We start from the raw sequence: 21195 nt of genomic DNA, 5'->3' as shown, positions 1-21195 counted from the left end.
TGAAAACAACGTTACGGAGCCGCGACGGAAAGTAACATGTGCAGCTGTGCATAATCTGCCAAAGAAAGGACGCTGTTACTTATGCGCCAGAAACAAAGACCGTAAGTACATGAAGACTTACACTTCTTGCAGGAAGTATATCTGCCCTGCACATACCAAGAAAGAAGTAGTAGTTCGTATTGTAGAGTGTTCTGAATGTGAAGCTGAGTAATCCTTTTAATTGTGAAATGAATACAAATAAATGTAAAAAAACTATTATTATTTACTAAAAAGGTTCCAGAAACCTTTTCCCAGTAATAATAATCAACATTTAAATCTTCTAATCTGCCAAAATTGTGGAAATACATAAGTAATGTGATTTATCCTAGGTAGAGAATGTGTGATGGTTGTGGGGTCAGTCGCTGACCCCTCCCGTTGGCGTTGGCCAGTGCAACATACAGGATTGGTATGCAACTGTTAAACTAACTTTCACTAAGGACAATACACACAGCCATGCCCGAGGAAGTGGTCAAACATCTGACAGGGGAAGCTGCACGAACCGTGCACGGTGCCCTCGACCGTGCGGCTAGCCCGCGCGGCGCTGTGTTATTGGCTGGCGTTGAAATTACGGAGCAACTGGTGTGCTTTTATGTGTTTGACCGAATGGATGAACTAAACAGTTACCTATCTGCATTCTCAATCTAATATGTGGTATTGCAAAGTAGTGGGGGAGTGATCTAGTGATTGGGAAGCATCTTTCCATGTCATTGGCTGGCGTTGAACAGCTGGCGGAACAGCTGGTGAAATTGCTAATGCTGATGACACTATCAACTGTGCTGCCTATTACAGTACATCGTTCCATATCAAGTGTGTCTTTCTGTTCCGTCCCTCCACTGGTACGCAGTAGATTAGCACATAGTGATTGATTGAAACTACTTGGTTGAGATGGAGGGAGCCACTAAATTCACTTTTGTGTTAACAAAGAAGCGCTGAATTAAACATCCGGCCATGTGCCCCGCCGTGAGACCTCAGCTGGGAAAGACTCTGCTCTCAGATACGGCAGGGTTTGTGGCCGACAGAGGCGGCAGAGGCAGTTCGCCTGTTCTCCAAGCAGCGGACATTTGTAAAACAGATTTGGAGAGTTCTCTGGAATTTCGTTGTCGTTCCAGGGATCCAGCCTTTCCGAGAAATACGTTTAACAGATTGCAAGAAGAGAGCTCTTCTTGCTTTTTGTCTACCTGTGACCGATTTCTGCACACTGGGGACAGTATATCATTGCCACCAGAAGGATCTCTTTGTGGACCACCAGAAGCAAGATAGAACAAGCCTCTACCTGTATCTACAGTAAGCGGAGAGGGGGAGGGAGGGAAGGGGTAACTGGGGGGGGGGGGGGGGAGTGGAGGTAAAACTGCCTCCCAGCCGATTTATTGGTGAGCACCCATCGAGGACACAGCTGCAACTCTTCTGGGGTCGGTTTTTGCGGTAGTTGTGTTATTACATGTGCTGCATTACGTCCCGTTGATGACGAGTGCTGGCTTTTTCACGACAAATTCTATGTTTAATTAGAATACTGATGCATTTTCCGTCAGTTGCGTTAGCGTGTATTGGCTTTGATTACCTGGACTGCAGGGTGATTGACGAGCATAAGTCTGTAGTGAACTCTGATGCCAAACCAATACCAGCATCTCGTCAGTTGAATATATTTCCTGTTTAAAAAAGTAAAGATAGTACCTACCTCGCTAGCCTCTTTTCCTACCAGCTTATAGGTGTTGGGTAGAGTTTGAGGGCATCTGCCTTTAGTTTCGAGTCGTTTTGTGAAATTTTGTCCCGGCGGGATAACACCAGTGTGCGGCATCGTCAATTTTTAAGCTGCGTTGTGATTGTAGCGTCTTTGTGTTGCGCTATGGATATTGTTGTATAATTAGGTCAAATGGTTATAACTAATTACGTAATTAGGAGCGAGCTTTACTTTAGTTTCCCAACCACAATTAATAAAGTACACTAACCTAACCTTCTTCTCCCACATCTGGGCAGTTTTATGTGTTGAGAGGTGCACTTGTGTTTCTGTCCAGGAGGACCAGCGTTCATGTCCCGGAAAGGGCACTGCCATTTTTAATTTTCCACTAGCATGTCGCGTGACTAGGGCCCCCAGTCGGGTAGACCGTTCGCCGGGTGCAAGTCTTTCGATTTGACGCCACTTTGGAGAATTGCGCGTCGATGGGGATGAAATGATGATGATTAGGACAACACAACACCCAGTCTCTCAGTGTAGAAAACTCCGACCCATCCGGGAATCGAACCAGGGCCCTTAGGATTGACATTCTGTCACGCTGGCCACTCAGATACCGGGGGCGGACAATTTTCCGCTAATTACGTGAGCCTTTGGTGATATACTTCTGTTAGGGGGAGGGTACACGTAGGCTTTCCTTTCAGGAGGGGCATGGTTCGAGTCCAGGAAAGGGTACCACAATTTTTAATTTTTCGCCAATTCGAGGGGGACGGGGCTGGGACGTCAGCACAGCCCCAGCAAAAAGAAATTCCCAGTAAATTTCAAAATTGCCGCCAAAATTCTAAATTCTTTCCAGTGGGGTAGGAGGGGGGAGGGGGAGGGTGCAGGGATCCATATGCTGATTGAGGAAAACACACGATATCATTTAGGGTGGGCTACAGCAAGGTTGGGAGGAGGAAAATAATAGATAAATTTGAAAAATTTGCATATCAATTTGATATCAAAAGTGTTGCAGAACCCTCATCTCCTTACTACTAGCAATTTACTTGTACTTTTAATTTTTGAAACATTGAACTGAATTTATTTTAAGCAAATGAGTAACTGATTTACTTTTATCATAAATATAAGGTATGTACCAAGCTAGAAGAAGTCACTCGCTAAGCTAAATACAGAATAAATGAAGTTGTGCACTCTTAATTTGCGCGGTATCTTCAGTTATTAGTTTTGCCACTGAAATTTTACGTTACTTTATGTGAGTGAAGTTAATACTTAAAACTGCAAATTAGTTATGCCTCTGTTATGCAGAAAAAGAATAAACAGTTACTGAGATAGCAAAATGTAGATTGAAACTAGTCCTTAGCAAACAAACAGAACTGGCCGTAAGTAGTAAATCAATTTTCATATTTCACGACACTCGATGATTGCATCGAAAGGAAAAGTATCCTGCTAGGTAATCGTCTCAGAGGACAGTGACACCTGACGTGCCCTGTGAGTTTTAATTATTGCACGTCATTATTAAAAGTTAAATTTTGTGACAGAAATGCCAACGGGTAACGCCTGTACATCATTAGTTAAACAGTCTTACGATGTTGCAGGTGAGCAGACGACGAAGAATGTAGCCGGCGACAATGCTGAGCTGCTGCTTATATTTGAGAACCACGAGTCGTCTCCAGAGCCAAAGATAATTATGGGATAGACAATAGTTAGAACTGCAACTTCTTGCGCCTGCTCACTCCTACGATGCGCTCAATACTTGCGGGTTAACGGATTAGGTGCGCCTACACTGGCGCGACCATTCCCGCATCCCGCTTCTGAGGGAGCGCCCAACAAACACTTCCGCACTTTCTCATTGCTCTAGCTGCTCTGCTACCTTCCTGCTCGTAACGCGACAGAGAGTCTCCATACGCAAAGATAAGCAACGGCGCAGCTACTGCCACTTCTTCGTTGCTATCGATACATTAAAATGAAGTTCCCTTGGCTACTACCCAACAATTTACAATATTTACATTATAAATACAATCAATTGCGAGGCGTGTTTTTCAAGTAAGTACCGTTTTGAAATTTAAAAAAAAGACGTGCTAAGATATCTGAATAATTTTATTTTTACATGAAAGCCTGTACCTTAATCGAAGCACTGACGCCACTACAGTCGGATTCTTCCTTGTTTACGTTGTTTACTGAGTGTTTAAGATGCCTCCGATAATCGTGAGTCCCACCGACTGTGAGGTACGGGCTGTTATAAGATTTCTTAGTGCTAAAGGCCTAAAAGCGATCGATATTCATCGTGAGATCTGTGTAGTTTACGGAGAAAACGTTATGAGTGATGGAATGGTAAGAAAGTGGGTGAGAGCATTTAAATATGGCCGCACAAATGTGCACGATGAACAACGGAGTGGGCGTCCTTCGGTCGTTAATGAAATTTTTGTGCAGGAAGTGGACAATAAGGTGAGAGAAAACAGACGCTTTATGATTTCCTCCTTGCAGAATGACTTTCCTAATGTTTCTCGTAGCGTTTTGTATGGCATTGTGACCGAGCACTTGAATTACCGAAAATTGTGCGCACGTTGGGTACCGTAAATGTTGACGGATGTGCACAAAACCAAACGTTGAGACAGTGCATTGACTTTCCTTGAGCGGTACCACAACGATGGTGATGATTTCTTAAGCCAAATTGCTACGGACGATGAAACATGGGTGGCCTAGGTCACACCAGAATCAAATCAACAGTCCATGGGGGTTGAGCAAGGGCATCGTTTTGCTGCAAGACAATGCCCGTCCGCATGTGGCGAATTAGACCAAAGATCTCATCACATCTATTCAATGGGAAACTCTAGATAATCCTCCGTACAGCCCCGATCTTGCGCCCAGTGACTACCATCTGCTCCTGCACTTGAAGAAACGTCTAGCCTGTCAGTGTCTTCAAGACGATGACGAAATCAGAACAGTGGTGATGCAGTGGTTAACAAGTAGGCGGCTGACTTCTAGGAAAAGGGTATTCAAAAATTGGTACAACGTTATGACAAGTGCCTCAATATTGACGAAAATGATGTAGAAAAGTAGATTAAGGTACAGGCTTTCATGTCTTTTTTTTTTATTTCAAAACGGTACTTATTTAAAAAAACACGGCTCGTATATAAATGCACTATAACATCTGTTACGTATTAAACATAGGTGCTGTAATAAAGCTTACAGAATCAGAATCATAAATACACTATAGGTTACCAACGGATATTAAACGGCGAAATATTTTGGATGGTGCAGAGGATATTTTATCCACACTTTCGGTGTTACACTATAATATTCCCTAGTGCTTTGACGCTGCGGTCATAGTCCTTTAGGCATGCAGTGAGGAGGAACCGTCGATAGCTGCAGAGACCAGCTGGCAGTGGGCGACAATGCCCATTGCAGGAGCACTCGCCCTGGTGTTGGTGTGTGGACGGCTCCACGACCCGGGGCACAAACCAGCGCCCTCCGAGGAAGTAATTGGGCTGCTGCTGAAGACAGTTTGGAAGCTGTATGTCCGTCACCCGGCGGCAAATCCTCATGTGGTGGACCAAGTTCTGGAAAGTAGTCTGCCGGCCGGTGTGGCCGTGCGGTTCTAGGCGCTTCTGTCTGGAACCGCGTGACCGCTACGGTCGCAGGTTCGAATCCTGCCTAGGGACATGGATGTGTGTGATGTCCTTAGGTTAGTTAACTTTAAGTAGTTCTAAGTTCTAGGGGACTGATGACCTCAGATGTTAAGTCCCATAGTGCTCAGAGCCATTTGAACCATTTGAAAGTAGTCTGGCGATAACAGCCCAGACCGGCGTCGGCTGCTTGTTGCCCTGTAACCTGGTCGTGACAGGCGTGGCGGTTACATCGTGGTTGATGCTGCCAGACCTCTCCTCTACTGCTAATATCAACTTGTATTTATACTTGTTAATGACCGATTTGTTTTCCTGAAGCAATGCTCTGCGACTCACCCTTGTAGTAAGCCCGTAGTCCAACCCACAGCTATGCTGCACTTCTGCTACGTTTTAGGGATCTCGAGGAGTAGCTACTTTCACAGGAGTGCCATAAAAATAGTAGTGGCACTAAAGAAAGCATTAAGTGTCTTAACGAATGTATAAGGGCAGGTGAAAAAAAACAGTAGCTAAACCATTTATTATTTGAAAAGCAATCGCAATAACTGTTAATACCTCTATCCCAAAGTGCCTTCGTGAAAAAATGTTCGTGGTTGGCCAAGAAGTAGTGATCGACCCGGGCATACACCTCTTCACCCGAAGCTAATCGATGGCCGCGAACGTTTTTCTTCAAGGCACCAAAAATATGGAAATCACGCTGGGAGAAATCAGGACTCTATGATGTGTAAGGGCTTCCCAGTGAAACTTCTGCAGAATAGTCAAAGCAACAGGCATGCCATTTCCGGAAAGTCATGATGACTTACTTTTTCCCTGACAGCAAGAGACCACTGCTCGTTTCTAGGACACTACACGGCGCCACAAATAACGCACAGCAGTTCGTGGACGAATTTGCCAAAATTGAAAAGCGCCATCAAGTCCAAACGTCCAGAAATTTTGACGGACGGCATCATTCTATTGCTGGGAAGCCCTTACACATTCTCTATACAGTCCGACCACTCGCCATGCTATTTCCATAGTACAATCATGCTGCCGTAGGCAATTACAAACATTTTTCCATGAAGACATTGACCGTACTGTCTCGCACAGGCTTAAATGCATTAAGAGCTATCGCAATTACTCTTGAAATAATGAACAGTTTACTTACTTTTTTCGATCTGTCTCCTTTCCATTTGACTGCCCCTTATACTAAGTTGCATGATAATAGTAAGCCTGATATTTCACCTATAATGAGGGCTCAGATGAAGATTAATCTTATGAACACCGTGTTATATGAAGGACGTTTCATTATTAGCGCCTATACTAAGGAGTTTAGCGGTTTTAAGCAGTATTTTAATATGTATTTGAACATGAATGAATATACGGATGGTATGAATACATAATAGTACTATGAATACATAGTAGTAATCTACTACGTCAGGTACATTCAACTGGAAGAGTAAAGTTTATTGTTACAGATTTGTTGGATGTGACACGGATAATATATTTCATTGATGTACTATATGCTATACTTAAAAGAAGTAGATTCTTTAATGGGAACATAGAAGTCTAAGACATGAGTTGTAGATATTGCCTAGATCGGGTCGGAGGCTATGATATTTGGTATCGGAGGCACCGTGTAACATAACAGTTGCAGTGCCTCTCATATTAACGAATGACGAAAATGGAGAGGTAATTTAATTCAATTTGCAAGGCGTTGAACAACATTTACACACTTACATGTACATTATTTACTAATCGGAGGTAAGCCAGGCTTATTTATATAATTACTGCTTAATAAAATAATGAATATAAAATAATTGGAGGCCGGCCGCGGTGGCCGTGCGGTTCTAGGCGCTGCAGTCCGGAACTGCGGGACTGCTACGGTCGCAGGTTCGAATCCTGCCTTGGGCATGGATGTGTGTGATGTCCTTAGGTTAGTTAGGTTTAAGTAGTTCTAAGTTCTAGGGGACTGATGACCTAAGAAGTTAAGTCCCATAGTGCTCAGAGCCATTTGAACCATTTGAACCATAAAATATTTGGGAATTTAGGTAATGAAAGAGTTAACCTTACCGGAAGCCTCAGTTGATACAATATTATCACTGGCTTAGCGTAACAGGGAGTAAGTGCAGTTTAAATACAGATCCTCGCAGTCACTATTGTGGACCTGCTTAAAAAAATCTCTCAGCCGCAGGAATTGGATTAACGAGTATAGGAACATGAATACAATCCTGAAATGTTAGCTAAGAATATTTTAATGTGAGATATATCATTTTGGTGTGAGGTATAAGTAAAAGGTACCTAGTATTCTTATGACTCATGTATATTTCAAATGAATTTCTATAATTACGTAACAAATGAGCAGTAAAAGGTATTATATATACATGAACAGCGCTGTGGAGATCACTTACATACACGTAGCAGGAGATGTATTCTTGGTTCCGAAGTCTAAAGTAATAAAAAATGGTTCAAATGGCTCTGAGCACTATGGGACTTAACTTCTAAGGTCATCAGCCTCTAGAACTCAGAACTACTTAAATCTAAATAACCTAAGGACATCACACACATCCATGCCCGAAGCAATATTCGAACTTGCGACCGTAGCGGTCGCGCAGTTCCAAACTGTAACGCCTAGAACCGCTCGGCCACCCAGGCCAGCTCTAAAGTAATACTTTAAAGCAAATTAATGTATGGAGCAGGTCAACATATGGTTAGTCTGCCGATACAGAAGACGTACAGGGGTATTTAGAATAATGTGAACAGTGGTAGCAATAGGATGGTTGTGATTGATTGTCAGCAACGCAGGTAAGGCACGCTGGACTGTGTGTGTCCAGTAAGAACTAGGCATCAGTGCAGGTTGTTTAAGAGTAGTTCATACTTCGTATTTGCGTTCAGAGGCCGATGTCGACGTGCAATGAAAGACCTAACAGAGTTCGAAAGAGGGCACATTGTTGGGGACTCAATTAGGTGGAGTATCAGTAACCAAGACAGCCAACTTATTGAATGCTTCAAAAGCAACTGTTTCAACAGTCGTGACAGCCTACACAATACATGGAAAGACATCATCGTGTATACGTAATAGCTGGCGCAGACCAAACCTAAATAAAAGAGATCGTTGTACGCTAACATGAACCGTGTCAAAACAACACAAACCTACGGCGACTAAAGTGACTGCAGAGCTCTTGTAGACCCCGTGCCTATCGACTCTGCCCGTCAAGAACTCCATAGCTGGACGAGCTGCTATACCGAAACCATTGGTGACGACAACCAACGTAAAGAAGATTAAAACATGGTGTCAGAAGCAAAAATTCCGGACGGCTGATCAGTGGAAGCACGTCATATGGACCGACTAGTCAACGTTTTCGTTATTTCTAACATCGAGCCGGGTTTGTAACTGGAGGACGCCAAAAGGAGCCTACAATCCCGACTGCTTGAGTCCAACGGTTAAGCATGGAGGTGAAAGTGTGATAGTATGGCCAGCCATATCACGGTATCCTGCCGGTCCCATCATTACTCTCAAAGGCCGTCTTACAGCCACAGAGTATGTGAACATTTTAGGTCATCAGGTGCACTCCACGATTCAAATGCTTTTCTACATTAATGATGCCATATTTCAGGACGATAATTCACCCATTCACACAGCCAGGATAGTACAGTCATGGTATGAGGAGGATGCAACTGCACTGCAGCGTCTTCTCTGGCCAGTACAGTCCCCGGACTTGAACATTATTGTACTCCTGGGGATGGTATTGGAGCACGGACTCTGGGGCAGATTTCTGCCTCCCTCGTGACTGCAGAAAGAGTGGCATAACTTTCCATTGGAGACTGTACAATCATTATATGTCAGTATTCGAAGAAGAATCGCAGCTGTATTACGGGCAAATGGGGGTAATCCAACTCCAACCCCTTATTAATAAACCATTCCCAAGTAGGTAGAGGTATTCACATTATTTTGTCTATCCTCTCTACGTGTTTAAAGAAAGGCTGAAATGGTTATCTATACGTAGGTAAGTGTATTCTGTAATGAAACCATCAGGAATTGTCACTGAAACCTGGTTGCTTGGTAACCAGAGTGCGCAGAGGATAAGTTTAAGGTTGTGGATGGAGCCATAAACAGTTACTGTGAGCAGCACAATCAAACACTCAACTTTATTTTCTAAGAACTACTTATTCACACATTGCCTAAAAAAATCACAATTAAACAAGAGCTATTATTAAAAAAAAAAACTTGACATGCTTTCACGGCTGAAGGCCGAAAACCGCACTGCAAAAACAAGAACGCTGGAGGCCTGACTTAAAAATTGTAAGATGGCAAGAACTTTGACCCTTACATGAAGTTATTAAAGATCACCTAACTCACGTTGTACGAACACTAGGGCTGAACAAAATGACTGACAAGGCACAATGCATCTTGTAGAGGGTATAATATGGACGTAGTGGAATAATTAATGTCGGGTGATGGTTTTAAAGTAATTCACACAACATGAAAACTTTGTGGCAACAAGTCGATTTACTGGACGCTAGTTTACCCCAGGGAAGTATTTAGAATTGACTGTAGCTGGATGGGGAACGGCGAAGGGAAGCGACAATAGGCAGCTTAGGGTGGCTCAAGCTCTGAGAAAGCGGTAACACGGCGTGGCCTCCAGTCGCCTTAAGATGAGTGACAGCATGGGTAGTTGACCCTGACCCCATGCTGATGTACGGGGAAACAGATGGAGAACTTTACGCCTGTAGATAAATGTCCGTCATCCCATTTTCTGTGAAACATGCGAGAAAGCCAGGCAAAGCTATGTTGGAGCGGTCAACAGAGGTCAAAATATGCATGTTCATGACTATAGAAACTTGACGGTGAATTCACAGTCTGCAGGGCCTGAAGTATATCAGGTGAAGAGCGACAGTATGAAATACGCCGGCCTCCGATGGGAACGTAGGACCAAGGAATTTGAAGTACTCTCCTAGGAGTCAGAATTCCAGAAAACTTGGTGTTTGTGCAGACGCTAACCTTGATGGGTGGCCTAGGAGGAGCTATATAGCAGAAGTTGAGAAGCAGGGAAATTTTGTGGGAATCTGTTGACTTCCCACAGCAGGTATTGTTCGGTGCTGGGAAGCGACGCATAATTAATGCGACTTGCGCTGCAATTGGCGTAAGTGATTTTGCTGGAGGGGAAATCAAGGCAAAGAGCGGACTGTGAGAAGTCTCCATAGAGGTCTTCCGTTCCCAGCTTGCCTAGAGTGCGGACGTGGCGTTCTTTACTCAGCTTGCCTGAGAAAGAGTGAGCATCTCTGCAGTTTAGCACTTAGCAAATGGAACGATTGAGCTTGGAGATAGAAAGATTTGGTTCAGCTATGTACTGAGCAAGATAGCTAGGAGTGAATAGACGAGCGCAGCCTTGCAGCACCACGAGGTCGGCCGACATCCACACAACGACGCCGCTCCGCCACACTGTATTTGGTGGTATTGCGCCCGCTCCAACCACTGATTAATTTATTGGATCACGTCGGCAAAGATTCCACAAGGGTTTCATGGGCTGTGTATTGTAGAATTCTTCTCGCACTTCGCATTACGCCTGGGCCAGTCGATAGGAATTACTTTTGAGTTATCGCGGTTTACTCCATGCAAACGCAATTTATTACCACTGCCTGATAGGAGAGTCTTGTAATGTGATGACTCAAGGTCGAGAGTTAAAATAAATTTGTGCTAATCGACTGCATCTGTTTTCAATCAGGTAGTTGAAATGCCAAGTCACTTTCTTAATTAATTTTATGTTCAACATTTGCATCTGGTGTTCAATAGCGGAATATAAGATCAATGTGCACCCCTTTTTAATTAAAAGTGATCAATTCTGATTAAATTAATGTCAACATTGCCACTGCAGTTCAATCAGGAGTCACAGGGCCATATTCCTTTTTTGCGTTATCCGATATTGCTCAGTTTTGCACTCTCTGTTGATCTGTTAGTCAATTAGTTGAGGTGAACACACGCCAAAACCAGGTAAGTGATGGGTGAGGTGTTACAAAATCAAAAGCAATTAAAAGTAGAAGGTAAAATTTTTTTGTTAAATAAAACACGCAATGAAAACAATTAGCAGCTGAAGGCCTACACTACACGACAGAATGACAACTATAATTAAAGTACATTAATAAAGAATTTTTCTAGCCAAGAAATTTCCTTATGAACAGAACAGCCGGAGCCTGATTATGGAAATATTAACTTACTGCACGGCTGAAGGCCACAAACAAATTTGAAAAATGGCTGAAGGCCTGAACAACAAGACAGATAAATAATTTAGAATAAACCCCTTGCTCCTTATAAAAAAATTTCCTTCAGAAAATACACACAACTGAAGGCCTTATTAAGGGGTTCGCACAAATCTTCGGCTGAAGGCCACACATAACACATGGAGCAACTAACGGCTTAGGACCTGGATTACAAAGAATTTCAGATAGAACAATTTCTAAGAACAAAAAAAAAATTTAAAACAATTAATGCTCAAAATTTTAGTTAACATGGCTTAAGGCCTTTACATAAATTTTAAAAAACTGAATTAATACAAGGCCTAAGGCCTTGCACAATACTTCAATTAAAATGAAAATCGCAATTTTAAACAAACAGAAGGCAATGGCCTTGGCGCAGTGGCTACACCGGTTCCCATGAGGTCACCGAAGCGCTGCAGGGCGTAATCGGCACTTGGGTGGGTGACCATCCAGGCCACCATGGGCTGTTGCCATTTTTCGGGGTGCACTCAGCCTCGTGATGCCGATTGCGGAGCTACTCGACCAACTTCGGTCAAGAATATCATCATAACGGCAGGGAGAGCGATGTGCTGACCCCACGCCCCTCCTATCCGCATCCTCCACTGAGGGTGACGCGGCGGTACGGCGGTCGGATGGTCCCGATAGGCCACTCGTGGCCTGAAGACGGAGTGCTTAAAAAAAAAAAACGAGCAAATAAGTGTTCCAAGGATCCTCCTGGGAAGGTAGCTCAAACGTAGGTTGAGGTGAGACAGGCAGCCAACAGTTGAAGTTAGGTAATCGGATGGCAACCCAAACTATGCTGAGGACGAGAATACGAGCAGCACTACGCCTCCAGTAATTGGCGTCTAGAAACAGCCAGGGGAACAATAACCACTCTAAGCAAATATGAACCAAACAACTTAAAAGGCTGTCGAACTACACGCAGTGGGAAACGACGAGGAAAAGGCACACTGCCTACAAACTACACTAACGACCAGGGCAGGTAACTGGAACGTTAACGGCCACAGGGCAGAAAATACCGCTGGTGCACTTCACTGATAAGTAACAGACAATTGATAATTAATCACAATACAGGGTGGTCTATTGATAGTGACCGGGCCAAATATCTCACGAAATAAGAATCAAACGAAAAAACTACAAAGAACGAAACTCGTCTAGCTTGAAAGGGGAAACCAGATAGCGCTATGGTTGGCCCGCAAGATGGCGCTGCCATAGGTCAACCAGATATCAACGACGTTTTTTTTTTAAATAGAAACCCCCATTTTCTATTACATATTCGTGTAGTACGTAAAGAAATATGAATGTTTTAGTTGGACAACTTTTTTCGCTTTGTGATAGATGGCGCTGTAATAGTCACAAACGTTTAAGTACGTGGTATCACGCAACATTTCGCCACTGCGGACGGTATTTGCTTCGTGATACATTACCCGTGTTAAAATGGACCGTTTACCGATTGCGGTACAGGTCGATTTCATGATGATGTATGGCTATTGTGATCAAAATGCCCAACGGGCGTGTGCTATGTATGCTGCTGGGTATCCTGGACGACATCATCGAAGTGTCCGGACCGTTCGCCGGATAGTTACGTTCTTTAAGGAAACAGGAAGTGTTCAGCCACATGTCAACCACGACCTGCAACAAATGATGATGCCCAAGTGGGTGTTTTAGCTGTTGTCACGGCTAATCCGCACGTCAGTAGCAGACAAATTGCGTGAGAGTCGGGAATCTCAGAAACGTCGGGTGTTGAGAATGCTACATCAACATCGATTACACCCGTACCATATTTCTATGCACTAGGAATTGCATGGCGACGACTTTGAACGTCGTGTACAGTTCTGCCACTGGGCACAAGAGAAATTACGGGACGATGATAGATTTTTTGCACGCGGTCTATTTAGCGACGAAGCGTCATTCACCGACAGCGGTAACGTAAACCGGCATAATATGCACTATTGGGCAACGAAATATTCACGATGGCTGCGACAAGTGGGGCATCAGCGACATTGGCGGGTTAATGTATGGTGCGGCATTATGGGAAGAAGGATAATGGCGATGTACTTCCAACATGATGGATGTCCGGCACATACCTCGCGTGCGGTTGAAGTGGTATTGAATAACATATTTCATGACAGGTGGATTGGTCGTCGAAGCACCATACCATGGCCCGCACGTTCACAGGATCTGACATAACCGGATTTCTTTCTGTGGGGAAAGTTGAAGGATATTTGCTACCGTGATCCACCGACAACGCCTGACAACATGCGTCAGCGCATTGTCAATGCATGTGCGAACATTACGGAAGGCGAACTACTCGCTGTTGAGAGGAATGTCGTTACCCGTATTGCCAAATGCACTGAGGTTCACGGACATCATTTTGAGCATTTATTGCATCAATGTGCTGCTTACAGGTAATCACACTGTAACAGCATGCGTTCTCAGAAATGATAGGTTCACAAAGGTACGTGTATCACATTGGAACAACCGAAATAAAATGTTCAAACGTACCTACATTCTGTATTTGAGTTTAAAAAATCTACCTGTTACTAACTGTTCGTCTAAAATTGTGAGCCGTATGTTTGTGACTATTACAGCGCCATCTATCACAAAGCGAAAAAAGTGGTCCAACTAAAACATTCTTATTTCTTTAAGTACTACGCGAATATGTAATAAAAATGGGGGTTCCTATTGAAAAAAACGCAGTTGATATCTGTTTGACCTATAGCAGTGCCATCTAGCGGGCCAACCATCTGCTTTCCCCCTTCAAGCTAGACAAGTTTCGTTCTTTGTAGTTTTTTCGTTTGACGCTTATTTCGTGAGATATTTGGCCCGGTCACGATCAATGGACCACCCTGTATAGGAAGAAGGCTAGAAGATTTCGCCGAACTCCCAACACATGATACGTTGCTGCTAGCCAGAACGGCCAAGGGGGCAACAACCCGCAAATGAATGAAGAGATGTCACAATAGTTGAGGTTTCATAAGGTTAACTGATCACTCAACTTCAGCGTCCAGGTTCAGTGGACAACGAACTTTGTTGCTCTCGGAGCTAGTGCCTCATGGTCCCGGCCTAGGTCCGTGCCGTGGAGACTAGCTTGCTGCTCTGTCCCAACCGATGTACTCAATCCAGCTGGATGACAGCATTAAAATAACTGCTCTGTCAAAATCACACAAGCTACACACGGTTCCGCGAAACACTTCCACAAACAACTCAAACAGTACTAAAACCAGTCACTGTGGAACAACAAGGATGAACCACAAATCGACACACACAGAGAACCCAGAAACGGTCGGCGACCAAATACGCGTCGTCCAATAAGACGACCGACAGAACGGCCAACCAAGGTCGTCCCACTCAAGTGATGTGTGTCGGCAATGGTTGGGCGAGTCATGGCTGTCCGGACCTCACTGCTGCCGCGTTCCGACTCCCTTCCGACGCACGCTGATCCAGAGACACTGGCTCGGATCCAACCATGCAGAGGGAACACTTCGCCATAGGCCACCCGACATCTCCGCACAAGCAAGGAACCGACCCACGTCCCACAAGATGACCAACTGAAGGAGCCCGGAAACGGTCGGCCGAGAAATCGCTGGCTGGACCTCACTGGTGCTCAATCCCGACTGAACTCACCGCACACCATGACCCGGAAATACTAGCGGTCACTCGAAAGATAGTACGAGAATGCTCTTATCGATAGCGCTGCTGCTGCCACTCACGGGTCCCTAAAATCACTCCAGGCACATGCCGGGATGGTTCCTCCGAAAGGGCACGGCCGACTTCCTTCCCAATCCTTCCCTAATCCGATGAGACCGATGACAACGCTGTCTGGTCTCCATCCCCAAACCAACCAACCAACCACTCACGGGCAGGCAGGCCAGCAACTTAGTAACGCCAGTAGATCTTATAAGAAACGGAACGGCAGTACTGAAAAGACAAGATGTCAAGTAATAAACGGCACCAATACGAGTCGCGCACAGTTCAGTCACTACCCTGAGGTTTGGGGTGTGGCTCCAGTGGAACCGAAAGTACTTTTTAAATCGAAAAATCTTTCCTAATTTCTTGTATTAAGGAGAAAGCCTGTTTGGAAGCTGTAATATATGCTCATATACGAGGTGTTTGAAGGCAGCGTTGAGATGAAGGATGAATATTATACACTACTGGCCATTAAAATTGCTACACCAAGAAGAAATGGAATGATAAACGGGTACTCATTCGACAAATACATTATACTGGAGCTGACATATGATTACGTTTTCACGCAATTTGGGTGCATAGATACTGAGAAATCACTACCCAGAACAACCACTTCTGGCCGTAATAACGACCGTGATACGCCTGGGCATTAAGTCAAACAGAGCTTGCATGGCGTGTACAGGTACAGTTGCCCATGCAGCTTCAACACGATACCACAGTTCATCAACAGTACTGACTGGCGTATTGTGCCGAGCCAGTTGCTCGGCCACCATTGACCAGACGTTTTCAAAATGCTTCAAATGGCTCTGAGCACTATAGGACTCAACATCTGTGGTCATCCGTCCCCTAGAACTTAGAATTACTTAAACCTAACTAACCTAAGGACATCACACACATCCATGCCAGAGGCAGGATTCGAACCTGCGACCGTAGCGTCACGCAGTTCCAAACTAACGCGCCTAGAACCGCACGGCCACACCGGCCGGCAGACGTTTTCAATTGGAGAGAGATCTGGAGAATGTGCTGGCCAGGGCAACAGTCGAACATTTTCTGTATCCAGAAAGGCCCGTACAGGACCTGCAACATCTGGTCGTGCATTATCCTGCTGAAATGTAGGGTTTCGCAGGGATCGAATGAAGGGTACAGCCATGGGTCGTAACACATGTGAAATGTAACGTCCACTGTTCAAAGTGCCGTCAATGCGAACAAGAGGCGACCGAGACGTGTAACCAATGGCACCTCATATCATCACGCCTAGTGATACGCCAATATGGTGATGACGAATACACGCTTCCAATGTGTGTTCACCGCAGTGGCGCCAAACACGGATGAACCCATCATGATGCTGTAAACAGAACCTGGAATCATCCGAAAAAATTACCTTTTGTCATTCGTCCACACAGGTTCGTCGTTGAGTACACCATCGCAGGCGCTCCTGTCTGTGATGCATCGTCAAAGGTAACCGCAGCCATGGTCTCCGAGCTGGTAGTTCATGCTGCTGCGAACGTCGTCGAACTCTTCGTGCAGATGGTTGTTGTCCTGCAAACGTCCCCATTTGTTGACTCAGCGATCGAGACGTGTCTGCACGATCCGTTACAGCCATGCGGATAAGATGCCTGTCATCTCGACTGCTAGTGATACGAGGCCGTTGGGATCCAGCACGGCGTTCCGTATTACCCTCCTGAACCTACCGATTCCATATTCTGCTAACAGTCATTGGATCTCGACCAACGCGAGCAGCAATGTCGCCATACGATAAACCGCAATCGCGATAGGCTACAATCCGACCTTTATCAAAGTCGGGAACGTGATGGTACGCATTTCTCCTCCTTACACGAGGCATCACAACAACGTTTCACCAGGCAACGCCGGTCAACTGCTGTTTGTGTATGAGAAATTGATTGGAAACTTTTCTCATGTCAGCACGTTTTAGGTGTCGCCACCGGCACCAACCTTGTGTGAATGCTCTGAAAAGCTAATCATTTGCATATCACAGCATCTTCTTCCACGCGGTTAAATTTCGCGTCTGTAGCACGTCATCTTCGTGGTGTAGCAATTTTAATGGCCAGTAGTATATTTATGTTGTTCGAAGTAATCTGGTGGAAAGATGTAGAGGCAAAGTAAAGCTATTTAGTGATGAGGCGAGAAGTAATACATTTATTTTATTTGAAGTGAGAGGTAGAAGTGTGGAGACAAAGGATTTGTTCCACCCCTTCCTAGGTAGAGTTGGCTTCCTTAGCCAACATGCTCTGCGGACGTAAACCCACTAGACCTTTATTTGTGGAAGCATCTGAAAGCTCTCGCGTTTGCAAGCCTGGTACAAAAGAAACAGAGTCTTCGAGCCGGTACACGGAAAAGCTGTGAATCATTACTCAGCTCTTCAAAGGTACATCAGGACATCAGAGACGCAATTAAACGGCGAGTTGGTGCATGTATCATTGTCAAAGAGGGAATTTTTAACATTTCATTTGATTAGTTCTTTTCCTGTGTGCGTCCCATGATTAATGTTGTTATGAAGAAAAATAGAAATTGATCTCTAACATGGAAATAAAGCTTTACATGACAGACCAGACCTCTTCGTTACATCCCGTATATACTGCCGTGACGGTGTCGTCTATTCCTTCCCTTACTACAACATTCCAGTCAACTATGATTATTAGACTTTCTTCCCCCTTTTCGTACCGCATTTCCCGTTCAATATCCTTACATATTCTCCCTGTCTCTTCATCTTCTGCTTGTGACTTCGACGTCAATATCTGACCACTGTTGTTGCCGTCAGTTTGCTGTCTATTCTGCTGAGAAAAAACCTACTACACAACTTTCCATATTTAGTCACTCCCAGCCCTACCTTTCAGTTCATCGCGAATCACAACCCCATTACTTAATCTTTTGTTGATCTTGAGGTAATTCTATATTCGCCATACCAAAAATCCTTATCTTGTATCTGTTTAAGTTCACTGATCCCCACTACACCTAAACTGTGCCCTTAAGTCTAATATGCCTAACAGTCCAATAACAAAAAGCCAGTTAATCACGATGAGCTCAGTACTGCAGAATGCAGGTGCAGTTTTCCGGACGAGGTAAAATGTATTTTAGTGTTAAACGATTTTGGTCATGTTAAAAAAATTGAAATGTATCAAATTGCATAGTAATTGGATAGGACTGCAGTATTATTTCATGGAAGCCGATTTTTAATATTAAGCATTTTTGCGTCATACGCTTTTTTCTCTAAATTAAATAAACGTACGCCTGACTAAAAATAACAGCTCCACATAACTGCCGCCCAAAATAGGGCCTCTAATTTCATCAGTAATTACAAATAACGAATAAATCATTGAAAGAAACGCATTTTTTTCTAGGGTGCATCATGGAGTCTTCAGCTGCCGTGACAGAACTCGTGCGTTGCTTGAAGATAGCACATTTCGTCCAGCATTCTCCGCCACGGGAACAGCAACTTCTTCAACAATTCGTGACGCAATTAGCAGCCAGCCCCTCCTATGAGCAGTTGCTAAATCGCCATTTCGTTCGAACTTCTGCATTATTCTCTTCAACATCGGTGGGGAAAGAGGACCTCTCCGTATTCCTTTAAATGCGTCGGTACTAGCGAATAACAGCAGTACTATCGGTGTTATTTTGATAAAACAGGTTTGCGAATCAAACCCTGCTCACTCTGTCCAGACCAGTGTCCGCTGTCTGCGACTGTAATGGGCACTGTTGCTTGTGTTTCAACGCTACATTGCCGTGTCAGTACCGGCAACTACCAGCAGGTCATGTGACTAACGTCACTAACAATAAAAAACCAGCAGCGCACCGTCTAAGCATTTTTTCTACAAATTTGGGTAGACACACGGCAAATACCCTTTGTTCTACAGTGGCTCAGTTAGATAAATTTTAACTGTAAACACCCTGTATATTATCACAGAAATCCTCTGGCACATCATTGGTGTAAAATACGACCAGACGTGGATCTGAGGAGAGGGACTAGGGAATCTTCAGTTCTCCCACCCCCACCCCCACCCCTAATCCCAAAAAAATAATTATTTTATTAAAACCAAAAAAAATGGTTCAAATGGCTCTGAGCACTATGGGACTTAAAATTTGCGGTCATCAGTCCCCTAGAACTTAGAACTACTTAAACCTAACTAACCTAAGGACAACACACACATCCATGCCCGAGGCAAGATTCGAACCTGTGACTGTAGCAGTCGCGCGGTTACAGACTGAAGCGCCTAGAACCGCTCGGCCACTCCGGCCGGCTATTAAAAGCCTTTATGTTGTACAAAGGCCGGCCGATGTGGCCGAGCGGTTCAAGGCGCTTCAGTCTGGAACCGCGCGACTGCTACAGTCACAGGTTCCAACCCTGCCTCGGGCATGGATGTGTGTGATATCCTTAGGTGAGTTAGGTTTAAGTAGTTCTAAGTTTTAGGGGACTGATGACCTCAGAAGTTAAGTCCCATAGTGCTCAGAGCCATTTGAACCACTTTGTTGTACAAATACAACTGGACAAATTTCTTAAGTAATTTAATCAGAATAGAATTAGACGAAAACTAAGAGCTCAGAAAATGGCGAGGTGTTCTATAAACTAGAAGCTGTGTTTAACGTATGATTCTTTTCATCAAGCTGCCCACAGGAAAAGCCTTGCCTCCTGACAGCCTGTGAAGGACATTCCATGCAGGTAAAGGGGCTCACCTACTGGTGATACTACATTTATTTCCTTAGCGAATTAAGCCATAAATTAAAATTTAAAATCAAGACCTGCCTCCCAAGGTTCGCGAGACTAGAGTGACATAAAACTATGTAACATTACTTCCACTGTACTGTGGTAATTTCCGGCCAGGTTAATTCGACAACTCTTTTTGAACTATAATTATTCACGGTCAACAGGAAGACGTGACCGCTAGAGAAGCTCACTGGTTTAAAAAAAAATCGCCACACCTGGCACATAGGTAACTCGCAACTCTCTATACTCCATACGGCGAGGGAAGATAAAGAGTTCTGACAGTTGATGCGGCCTTGGTGCACGTGCTTCGCGCATCTACGACGGCCAATCAGATCGTGAGGTTTTGTTTACGTAATTGTGCAACGCCCCAGTGTTGCCGTAGTGCTGGGTGACCACTGCTTTCAGTCAGTTGGGCAACATGCTACGTTCAGGTTTGTATGTATATGTGACCATTCCGCTACTTCTGTGAGTTTTTGCCGCGTCTATAAGTGGAAAAGAGTATATAAGTGTGTGTAAGTGGAAAACGGCTGCCTGTAGTTTAGAGAAAATGGCTTTCGGAAAAGGAGCTACGCTGAAATTCCAAGCAAGCGAATATATATGCAGATTGCGTGTTTACTTTGAAAGCGAAAGGGACAATGGTGGTCCTTTGACATTAGTGAGTAAAATGATTGACAGAGAGGGAGAAGCAGTGAACATCTCTATAACAGCAGTGAAAAGAGTCACAAATAATAAAGAGGCTGCCAATTCAGCTGCGAGCCCTGTTACTGTGGCGTCTTGAAAGTCAAGGAAGAGATCGTGTCGTGTGACTTAAACAACTTCGACGAAAGTGCTCTCAGGAAACACATATACACGTACTACAGCAGGAAGGAGTATCCGACACTTAAGAAGTTGATGGCACCGCTGTCAGACAGTGGATTTTTCACAGGCAGAACGACGAGTCTCTGCATTGGTTTGAAAAAAATTGGCTTCCATTGGAAAAAGTTCTCGGGACGAAATGTATTAATGGTACACGGGGACATTGTAGCATGGAGATGTCGTTTCCTGTGCGAGTCGCCAGCAGTGAATCCGGAAAATGTAATATGAATTGACGAAACATGGGCCCACTTGCATCATGCACGTTCCGTCGCATGGACAGACGACACGCGCCACGAAACTATGAGTCTGCCAACTGGTAATGGAGGGCGACTAATTCTTGTTCATACCGGCTCCATGAACGGTTTTAT

This window comes from Schistocerca americana, chromosome 8, assembly GCF_021461395.2.
Source record: "Schistocerca americana isolate TAMUIC-IGC-003095 chromosome 8, iqSchAmer2.1, whole genome shotgun sequence".
Lineage (NCBI taxonomy): Eukaryota > Metazoa > Arthropoda > Insecta > Orthoptera > Acrididae > Schistocerca > Schistocerca americana.
Note: the sequence above shows the minus strand (reverse complement) of the source record.